Raw genomic sequence first — 8605 nt, forward strand, 5'->3', positions numbered from 1 at the left:
AGTTTGGAATTATTGGTAAAGTCCACGAGTCATGGGGGAGGGACGGGACTGAGGAGAAGGAGCAAGCAAGCAGGTCAAGGGGGCAGCGGGGGTAAGAGATGGAAACCTGCAGCCATCATGGCACTGAAGGTTAAGACAGCTGCTGTGACAATTCAAGCCCTTCTGCCCACTTCGTCCTGATCAAGACAAGTCTTCGAAGGGATGGAAGCTTGAGTTGCCACAGACCATCGGTCCAAACTTCCATTTGATTTTAGCCACAGAGGCATACGCAGCCGGGGGGGGCGGGGGGTGTCTGGGAACCCAGGTCACCCTTTTCTTGGCTACTTGATGGTAGAGCCATCTCCATGGTCAGTAACTCTGCTTTTGAATCTGAGACCCAGATAAAGCCCCAGGGGACCATCTTAAGGACCCAAGCAGCGAATTTTATGGATCAGATGACAAGTCGGTAGAAGCCAGATTATTTTTCCGAGTCCAGCAAGGCCTTGGAGCCTGCCTCCTCCTTCCCTGACCCTCTCCAAACTGCTCCAGCCAAGTGAGGTTTGAAGAAAATACGGTCTGTGCAGGCTGACAGCGTGATGGGATGCAGGGCTCTCCTCCTCCACACTGACCGCCCGGGCTGGGCGGGAGCGGCTGGCCATCGCCAGCAACGCCGCCTCTCCCCGCTCTCGCTCCGACCCCGCCATCGCCGACACTTGGCTTTTATTTTACGATTGTGTTTATACAGCAAACATACTTTGGAAAAAGAAGCACTCTCTCTGGCTGCCGGCCACACCACCTTGTGGTTTCAGAACAAAGCAGGGCTGCGTCTGATCCCTGGGTGCAGAGGAGTCCACCCAAGGGGACATAGGTGCTCTGAGACAGTGTTGCCATTGACTCAGGGTCTGGCATCCCCTCTTCTGAGTCACATGCCCTTGTGACAAGAGGTGGGCGCTTTCAGTCTCCTGGGGAAGAAGCCTCAGCACAAAGTCAGAGACCCTGCCCGTGTTTGTACCTGTAACATCCACTGTGTTCCATCAAGAATAAAAAGATGACCTAAAATCTACCAGCTCCCGAGAACAGTGTAAGTGCTTCCCAGACTTCTATCATCGTCATTAGTAAGGTACCGCCAGGCACTGTCTTTGTGCTTTGTAAATATTTTCTCTAATTCTTACAGCAGCCCGGGAGGAAAAGTATCATTATCCCGTTTTAGAGATTTGGCTCAGAGAAGTTAAGTAACTTGCCCAAAGTTGCAGAGCTGGGCAGTGTTAGAGGCTGTCTAACTCCAAAGTCTAAGCTCTTTATAAGAAAGTCTGCAGCTTCTTAATACTTTTTCACTCCTTTCTTCTTCTTCTTCTTCTTCTTCTCCTTCTCCTTCTCCTTCTCCCTCCCCTCCCCCTCCCTCTCTCTTCTTCTTCTTCTTCTTCTTCTTCTTCTTCTTCTTCTTCTTCTTCTTTTTTCTGTCTTGATGGACCACACAGGGTCTGACCATAAGCAGCATCAGATCCTCAGGGTTCATGGGTCCCTTGGCCTCTCCTTGGAGAGAAGTTGCCTCTTCACTTCTCCAATCCCTGGCCTCTGGGGTTGTCTGAGGAATCCCTGCCATGTTTCTCAGGGACTGAGCTGTGAAGAGTGATGGTCTTTGGGCCAAACGTCCTTCCCAGTGCCTCTCACGGAATTGCTGAAAATATCAGTTAGGGGTGGGGTTGGCGTGGACCTCAGAGTGTTGCCTCCTGGGAGCCGCCTTCCCACCCAGCTGACTGCACGTCCACGTCCTTCCCACCTACATTGGGTGGTGAGTTCCATACGACTCTGGGAGACTTGGCAGGCTGAGCTCTAACAGCTGTGGGCCTGAGGGAGATGGCCAGGGAGGGGGAAGAGGTCCCACAATCAGGCCCTGAGGAGCAAGCCTGAGAAGGGAGGAAGCATGGAGGTGCCCACCCACAAAGTCCAGCCAGGACCCCTAAAACCACAGCTACTGTAGCCAGGGACACTGTAGCCACTGGATTTGCAGGCTTAGTGGCTCACGGGGAAGCGGACAGAGAACATTCTGTAACTTTAAGGTCTGTGGGACGAAGGAACAACTGTTCACCTGTCAACCCCACCTTCTCTTTTTCATTTTTGCCAAAGCTGTGTGTGTGTGTGTGTGTGTGTGTGCGCGCGCGCGCATGTGCCTGTCTGTGTCTGTCTGTGTGAAGGCCATCATTGTACCCAGAGCTCAAACATCTCATGCCTGGAGTGAGGCCAAGAATTCTTCAAGGTAGAACCTGTGACATTGATGGTGAGAGCTAGATAGGGCATCCCAAACACCCACAGTGGAACAAAAGAATGACTGTACAAGTGAATCAAGGAGTGAAGGAATCAACAAACTAATGAGACCAGAGATCTATGTTGGGCTGTTCTCATCTTTCGTCTCTTTTTCTCCTTCTCTCTATGAGTTCCACAAGCTGCCTAGGAATCCTGGGCCCTCCTGTGAATGAACACAGTTTGAATCAACCTATCAACGACCCTCAGATACAGCATCCAGATACATCATTGCCAAGGTGACGACCGTCTCCTACAACACCTATTCCAGGCAATCTGAAGAAAGAAAGCGCTGGAGCACTGGGCTAGAATCAGAAGACCCACACTCGAGCTCCAGTCTGGCTCCCAGTTCGTTGGGTGGCCTTAATTAGGACTCTTCTTCTCTGGCCATTAGCTGCGGACTCTCTCAAAGCAGTGCACGGCCTAGGGAGGCTGCTAAAGCCCATCAAACTATGGTTCTCTGTAAGTGGCCTCTGAAGGTGCCCACAGCCATCACATACTTGACCTATGGTACAGGAGCCACAGTCATTGCAGACCACAGACTCCTTAAGAGACCCCAGCTGAATTTTCAAGTGTCTGTAGCTTCCTTCTGTCTTCCAGCTCCTGGAAATGAGGCCCTGAGGGAGCCTGACAAGGCCTGTCCTGGGAGGTGCCAGCGGAAAGGGAAGGAGAGTCCCAGGCAGGTGAGGCTGGGGAAGGGCAGGCCGGGAGGAGAATGTGGCTTTTCTGGGCTTGGGGACAGCGAACAACAGGCGTTTCAGTGCTGTAGGGTCCACTCCCCTCCTACTTGCCACCTGTAATAGCCACCCAGAGGAAAGAGGGGGGAGAAGGGTGAGCTGGGGGTCTCCCTCCTGTGTCAGTGGCTCCATACTGAGCTGATGATTCAGATGATTTAGTGATGATAACAGAGTCAAAGAGGCTCTGGAGGAAAAACATAGCTAACCCAAAAGCCTCGCCGGGAGTTTGGGTCAGAAGAGGAAACAAGGTCTAAAAGAAGAAAGGCCAGGAGAAAACATCTGTGGGCCGGGCTGCGGGGATGGGGAGTGAGAAGCCAGCATCCACAGGCACAGCTGCCAAGGAGCTTGAGTTGCAGATCGTCTCCCTGGTGAGGGCTGAGGGGCTGTGCGGATGGCGGGGGAGGGGACCCAGACGGGTCCCAGGACGAGAGGCTCAGCCTTCTGTCCCCCAGAATAGCAGGTGTCAGCCCAACACCTCTCTCAGAGCTGCTGCTACCTAAATCGTATGCTGCAGGGCTGATGTGCAGGGCTTTTGTTCTCCCTGGTCCCCAGCCCCTAATAACTTTCCCACGAGCACCCACAGGTCCTGGGGTACAAAACTTCATCATCTCGGGGATTAGCTTTTATCAAGCACGTAGTGTGCTGAGAGCTGTGCTCGGTACTGTGAACATGCTGTATTAGTCAGAATCCTCCAGAGAAATGGAACTAATACAAGACCTATCTATTCGTCCAGAGAGAGAGAGAGAGAGAGACTTATTTTAAGGAATTGGCTCATGCCATTGCAGGGCCTGGCAAGTCAGAAATCTGCAGGACAGGTTGGTAGGCCAGAGACCCAGGGAAGAGTTGCTGTTGTAGTCTTAAGTCCAAAGATGGTCTGGAGGCATAATTCCTTCCTCTCTGGGGGACGTCAGTCTTTTCCCTTAAGGCCTTCAACTGACTGGATGAAGCCCACTTACCTTCTGGAGGGTAATCTGCTTTACTCAAAGTCTACTGATTTAAATGATAACCACATCTAGAAAATACTTTCACAGCAACATCTAGATTGGTGTTTGGCCAAGCACCTGGGCATTATAGCCTAGCCAAGCTGACACATATAAAATGTGTCATATAAGCATCACCTATGCTTTGGTGCCTTTGATCCTTACAACAATCCTGTGAAGCAGGCACTAGCATGGTCCCTATTTGCAGGCCAGGAAGCTGAGACTGAAGAAAGCTAACATGTTGCCAAAAATAATACCACCAGTGGTGACAGAGCCAGGACTCAGATTCAGGATGACCTGATTCTGGAGACCACTCTGAGACGCTGCCCCCCCCCCCCCGCCCCGCCCCCACCACGGTTTCACTCCCAGAGACTCCATTTAGAAACAAACGCCTGGCGGGCTCAGTCACTTAAGGGTGTGACTTCGGCTCAGGTCAGGATCTCATGGTTTGTGAGTTCGAGCCCTGTCTCGGGCTCGCTGCTGTCAGTGCAGAACCCGCTTCGGATCCTCCGTCACCTCTCTCTTTGCCCCTCCCTTACTCACTCTGTCTCTCTCAAAAATAAATAAACATTTATAAACAAAACCAAAAATGCACACTTGGGAGGGGTAGTATGTTAAATAACAGTCAGTGAACCTATTGCTCACTCCATCATTCACCTACTTGGGGAGCATCTGCTTGCTCACGGTTTGCTTCCTGGGTCAGCACTTTTCTTTTTTTTTTTTTTTTTTAATTTTTTTTTCAATGTTTATTTATTTTTTGGGGGACAGAGACAGAGCATGAACGGGGGAGGGGCAGAGAGAGAGGGAGACACAGAATCGGAAACAGGCTCCAGGCTCTGAGCCATCAGCCCAGAGCCTGACGCGGGGCTCGAACTCAGGGACCGAGAGATCGTGACCTGGCTGAAGTCGGACGCTTAACCGACTGCGCCACCCAGGCGCCCCGGGTCAGCACTTTTCAACCTTCTCCATCACAAGCACCAACATCTGACTGGCATCAATGGGTACACCCAGCACTAAGGGCAATGCCTGGCACACTTATGGCTTCTCTACTCTTTTATATTACCCTCCGAAAGCACTTTTATTCTCAGATTACTGCCTTTCTGACACCCTTCCCCAAAGTTCACTTACTTATGAATTCCAAAAGGGCATCCAATTGGATTTGGGACTTCTACATTCCCAAACCAATCAAGGTAGTTGGCTGAGTGGCTGTGCTCCCAGGGATTGGAAGCTGGGATGCCCACCAACTTTAAGAGAACCAGAATATCCACCTCCTACCCTCACTATCAATGGGCCAAGACTCCATTACTGTCCTGCCTGTGCTTGGAAACACAGGCATCCTTCTAACTCATAAAAGCAAAGGAGAAAAGGAAGAGAAATTTAGATTCCCATGTAGAGCCTTAAGAGATGATGAGTTTGAATTAGAAAGTAAAAGTTTTCTTGCTTCAGGCCCCCTGGAGAAGGGTGAAGAACCCAAGAAAATGAGGCAAGAAAGATGTCATCAGCTCTGTGCTCTGTTTGCCAAGGCCCCTTCTCCCTTTAGTCTCTAGGCCAGCCTTCTGTGTTGAACCGGACAAAAAGGGTCAGCAAAATGAACACACTAATTCCTCTTAGCTGATGTCCCTCCGACTCTACATAAGCACAAGACAAATAGTTCTGGCCATCTCAAATCATGATCCTGGCATGTTGCTGACCAATTGTTCAGACTCTTGCACTATTCCTGCTGTGGAAGAATTTGCCTAATAAATTTCCTTTCCATTGTGTGAGGGGGAAAGGCAAGCTGGCTCGGACAGATAGCCCCACATGCTGAAGGCTCAGTATTTAATGCTTTGCCGGGTCTCTCCTGTTCAGCACTAGCCACCAGCCTTATTCAGCATTTACTCCCTGGTAGTGCCACAGACTGGTTGTTGGAAGAGGAGAAAGGCAGACAGATGTTGCTTCTCAGGTTTCAGAGTTTTAGGAGCCACTGGCTCCATGAGATTCAAATACCACAGGTGTTTCTCAACTTGAGCCAAGATGGTCAGATTACAACGGGAGACAGAACTTCATTATGGGCAGGGACATGAAATCAGAGATGGGGCGGTGTGGGCCTCTCAACGTCGCTGCTTAGGGCTGAATAAGTCAATAGATTGGTCTCACGCTCTGCATAAAAACCTGGGCTTCATTCTATTTTCTTTATCAGAGAACCGATTAAATAGCATTTTATCCCAATAATGATGTCTCCAAGAGAACCCCTCTAAGCACCAGATCCACTCTCCAGGGGACACTAGTTAACAGCAAGACCAGCACAGAAGAGTTGAAGGACTCCTGTTGGTGGCCACCTGTCTCTTGTTGCCATGGGTTGGTTCCAACATGAAGGAATATTTTACCACATAAAGAACCACTGCAGAACTTAAGTTACGTGTCTTCTCTCTACTTATGTCAGTGGAAAATGTACAAGAAAAAAGAAAGTGTCGTTTAAAACAACTATTTTCTAAAGCAAATGGTGTGAGCAAGAAAGATGACACATGAGCCAGGACACCAAATTTTCCAACCCCACAACACATGGGCTCCTCTGCAGGATTGCAGGAAACTCATATTTCCACTGGCATTTGGAAAGAAGGCTATTCTCTGGTGGATATCGATTGCATATTTCTCAGGTCTCTTCCTTCCTTCTATCTTTCTGCCTTCATTTCCTTGATGAAAATAGAACAATCTCTATGATACCTCACAATATGTAAGAGTAAGCAACATCTCTCGGAGTAGGTGTTGCAGTTCATGCTTGATTCTCCATGTTATGAGATGAAGTCACTGGTCTTGGAGTCTGTTAGTTTGGATTCTCCCCCACCTCCTCCACCTTATGTTTCTCACATCCATATGGAGTGATTTTGGTGTCCTGGCTCTTTGATTTTATTGCAGGATTTCCATAGTGAGATTCTGAGAGGAAAGGTTGGTACACAAATGCAGGAATCCATTTGAAAAATCAAACATGCAGGACTCGGGTGATCATCCTGCCTTGAAATAGAAGTCCAAGTGTAATCGCAATCATGAAGAATGGAAGTCAATACAATCAGGTGTAACCGGTCCTAGTAACTCGTGGCCTATGTTTTTACACTGCAGCAGCAGAAAATATCTTCAAAACTTAAATCAAATCATGTCATTCTCTTGATCAGAATCTTCTAATGCCTTCCCTTCACTCTCAGAACAAAATTCAAAGTCCTCATCATGACATAAAAGGCCCTACAAACTCTGGCCCTTGCCTACTTCCACAGTTTCACCTCCTAACATTGCTTGTCCTTCACTCTGTTCTAACCACACAGGCATATTTGTTTCTCTAATACACAAAACAGATCCTGCCTCAGGGCCTTTTCACTTGCTGTCTTATCTCCCTGGAATGTTTTCTGCACCAACAGCCACATATCTAAGTCTTTATTGATTCGTATTTCTGCTCAAAGAGGCTTTCTTAACCACCGTATAACACCTTGTCTATCATTCTCCATTCTCTCATGTTACTTTTCTTTATAACACTAATATTTTTTATTGTTTATTTTCTGTCTCCTTCATCCAAATATAGATGGTTAGTAACTTTGTCTGCATTCCTAGACTACTGCCAAGCACATGGTAGGCATTCAATAAATATTTATAGAAGAACTGAATGAACACCTTATATTTAGTGTTCACATATCTTTCTATCGCTCTCCATACATATTTTTCCAAGTGCACACACCTACATTGCCCCCCACACACATCACACATGACACACATACTAAGTATAAAACATCTAGGCATGAGGTCATTTCAAGTTCATTACATATTAATTGAACATCCTCTTAGTGCAAAGCTGCAAAAGTGCAGGGGCAAGAGGAAAGTCCTAGAAAAAGGAATAAAAATAAACAAATAATTATCTCTCCAGCAAAACCACTTGCTGTTAACTCAACTAAATCTGTCCTCCTTATCGTAATTGTGACAAAATGTACATGGGAAATTATTTGTTTATCCTCTTATATGCTCTGAAATTTCACTTTACTTTTAAGCATGTCACTCCTTTAGATTTTTCCTTTTTCACATCATTGTGTCTTCGGGATCACAATTATTCTTTTACACTGAGTTACAATTTTGGAATTCCTGATGAAATACAATCCCAGTGCTGAGGTCGTGCAATTAATTCTTCAAAATAAGATTAAGAAACTCTGCCTTCTGGATGGAAGACCCTGTATGGTGATTAGTTGCCTGAAAGAGCTTGTTACAAGCCAAATAGAAGGAGCTGTCATCCAGTTGATGGTTTCCAGGGATGAAGGTTCCAGGACCTGCAGTAATTTCATTTGTCATCGTTGCAAAACCAGATAGTCACGTGAGCTGCCAAAGCCTGCGGCAGAGGAGGGTTACTTGCCAACTGTCCTTAGGAATAGGAACGCAAGGTAGACAAGGCAACTGCTGGAAATGAATTATTTCTGGCAGTTATATTATCATCATTATGAAAAATAGAGGCAGCGTGGTTGGATCTACTTGTAATAATTTCCCAACTCTGGGCACAAACTTTTAGTGATGAAGATGTTTCTAGAAACTATGAAGATTTCCACCAGCCTTGTCATTGTGAGAATAGGCTATGAGAAAGCTTTGATCGCACAGGGC

General features: G+C 47.5%; 1 long non-coding RNA gene across 1 annotated transcript; it reads left to right on the forward strand.

Moving 5' to 3' along the window:
* Positions 1-364: 364 nt before the first annotated feature.
* On the forward strand, positions 365-6390 carry LOC123381770. Its single transcript, XR_006589178.1, has 2 exons — positions 365-2963; positions 6177-6390. It is a non-coding gene; the product is annotated as an uncharacterized LOC123381770 (long non-coding RNA).
* Positions 6391-8605: the final 2215 nt, after the last annotated feature.

The sequence above is a fragment of the Felis catus genome, chromosome D4, assembly GCF_018350175.1.
Source record: "Felis catus isolate Fca126 chromosome D4, F.catus_Fca126_mat1.0, whole genome shotgun sequence".
Classification (NCBI taxonomy): Eukaryota; Metazoa; Chordata; class Mammalia; order Carnivora; family Felidae; genus Felis; species Felis catus.